Genomic DNA, 2,854 nt, shown 5'->3' with positions numbered 1-2,854 from the left:
AGCTAGGCTCTAGCTTCTCCAGGAATACTACACAAGATGGATTTAAATATGTATTAAACTAAGAAGTATTCTCTCAAATGAGTTTAAATGCATTTTATTTTTAGATAATCTATATGACATGTTTTTCTTAAAAAACAATGCCTTATCTCCAAATAAATCAAGGGTAAAATAAATGAAGAGCTTTTTAAAATTTTTTTCAAGATAACATCAGTCCCATTTGTCCTAGTCTTGGTGTGTATGAGTTATAATCCTAACAGGTGATAGATCCAAATGGCTAAATTTGTTAACATTTTTTCCATTTCTAAACCATCCTTAAAAAAAAAGAACATATATAGGGTCACACCAGCCTCATGGTATTCCAGCAGGACAGCCACACCAGCTGGATTAATATTCTCATCAATAAAGAACTGGTATTTTTTTTTTTGAAATTAGCAAAGATGTGCCTGATTTGTTTTGCAGCCTTTGCAACAAAAGGTTTTATCCTTTCTGGTCTCTGTTCTTCAAGTTTCACTTTGATTGACTTCATGTAATCTTTGATGTATTTCTTGCAGGCTTCTTTTGTGAAGTGGGTTTCCTGCAAATGATGGTTCATGACAATATCAACACCACTGATTGTTCTGCTTTCCATATCTTTGCCCTCAGGGCCTTCAGAGGAGGCATTTCTACCAGTAGCAAGTCATCAATGTTACCCTCTGTCCTATTGACCATCTCCCCCTCCATTCACTGCCAGGCGCTGCCTGTCCACAATCTCTGGGATCTTGTAGATGTTGGAGAATATCTTACCATGGCTGATGAGGTCTGGGTAAATGGTGGAGGGAGTAGGGTGGGAAGGGAGAGCGGGAGGAAAAGCCAAAGATTACTTTCTAATAGAGTACCTAGAGGGTGATTTTTACAGAGATTATTTATGTCATATTGGTGTATGGTTCAATGTGAACTTTAGACGCTTAATGATGTTAAAAGAGATACATGCCTAATGCTTGAAGGAAAATATTAAATGTATAATGCTAATAACTTTTAAAAGGGTCATGATAATTTTGTTAATATAGATTAAGGGTCAAATTGAAATTATAAATAATAACATAATTGTACTCTGCTCTATAGAAACTAATGTATTTGTATGTATATATCTATATAGCTATATTTATAAGTATACATACATATAGATATATTAAAATAGCTATAACTGCTTTAAAATAAATTAGAAGATTATCACAAACCTCTGGATTTCATTGTTGCTTATATTAAACACCTGATCATTTTTAGTTTGCCATCATTAACTGAATACAGCTTTTGACCTTAAAAGGGTAGCATTTACATAGAAAATCTCATCTTACCAGGATGCATGATGATATTCCCCTAAAGGAATAATACATATTGCAAATTACTAGAAAAAGGTCATAATTGTATTAAGTTAAATACTGTTTTTCAAAAAATTCAGATAGGTATTAGCTTCCAAGTGAGAAAACTTCAAAGTTATATATTTTCAAGCTTTTCCTAATCTACATAAGTAAAAAACGGCTTTAGAGCCCATTAAAAATTGAAAATTTTATTGCTAGAATTGAACAATTTTGCACGTTTTTAGTTCTATATGTGCAGTATAAGGCACTCAACATGAAATTAGTTGAGTTAGGAGCAAAGAATCACTGAATCTTTTTTGGAAAAATCTAACAGATTATTCATTTTTAAAAGGTTTTGAAACCTTATTTTCTTAAGGTATTATTATAATCAAATCTCATTGCTATATTTTTTTAGAGTAATGAGAGACAAGCATCACTAATCACAGAGTTATGTAGCAGTGGAATAATAAAATATGGGCAATTGTGATTTTATCTAATATGACTTTTTAATTTCTAATAAATATTCTGTAATCATGACATGCAATCTTATATCTACATTTGAATTTTCAAGTTTTTTTTTGTTAGTTCAGTGATTTTGCTCATTACCAGTTAAGAATAAAGAAGATTCAACTTTCTTATTTATAGATGCAGTAAATATTTGATAGCCTTTTCAATAATAATGCACTCAAAAGATTTCATAGTTGAATAACAAATTTCCAAATTGCATAAAAATTTAGAATGTTAGGCTTAAGAAAATATAAGAGCATTTTTTTTAAAGCTGATATTAATGAAATAGCTGGAAAAAGGCATTGTAAGATCTATTTTTGATTTCTTGTTCTTAAATTGAATGAAAAGTACAGACTAATGGACAAAGTTTTTTTTTAAAAATAAATGTATAGTAAATTTAAATGTAAACTTCATTGATCACTTTCATTCATTCAACAAATATTTACTGAGCACCTTCTGTGCATGAGATGCTGAGCTAGAGTTTGAGAAGGAGTGGCAAAGTCCTCAGGAAACTCATGAACTAGAGGAAGGATCAGGTATGAAAGTGTATTATTATGAAATATATGTTGTATGTATCAATATATACAACAAACATACATACAATAAACATGTTATATATGTCTGAATATATATGTTATGTAGTAAATAACATTTAGTTATCATGTTATTTACTACAGAGAGCATTACAACAATCTTTGGTGACTTGTACTATGGTGAATCAACTGTCAGTGTTGGCAAGAGATTTTTTTTCTTTTGTTTTGTTTCTTGTTTTTTAATGTGTAACAAAAATAACTTGATAATAAGACAGTTACCAGTATACTTTATACTCCTACTTTCCACTGTGAAGACAACATCCTAGATTTAGACACCTTGTATTTTGATTCTGAACATTCAATGACTTCTTGAGTGGAATGATGAGAGGGATATTAGAGGAATATGAGATAATTATTAAATTAAAAATGATGACTTAGAGAAAGGGAGTCATTCCCTCAGTATCTTTGAGAAGAGCA

General features: G+C 30.5%; 1 pseudogene; it reads right to left on the bottom strand.

Annotated features, from left to right (window-relative positions):
- Positions 1-242: 242 nt before the first annotated feature.
- On the bottom strand, positions 243-802 carry LOC102886653 (annotated as a pseudogene).
- Positions 803-2,854: the final 2,052 nt, after the last annotated feature.

Source organism: Pteropus alecto, unplaced genomic scaffold, assembly GCF_000325575.1.
Source record: "Pteropus alecto unplaced genomic scaffold, ASM32557v1 scaffold103, whole genome shotgun sequence".
In the NCBI taxonomy this organism is placed as follows: Eukaryota; Metazoa; Chordata; class Mammalia; order Chiroptera; family Pteropodidae; genus Pteropus; species Pteropus alecto.
Note: the sequence above shows the minus strand (reverse complement) of the source record. Positions and strands in the feature narration are given on the sequence as shown.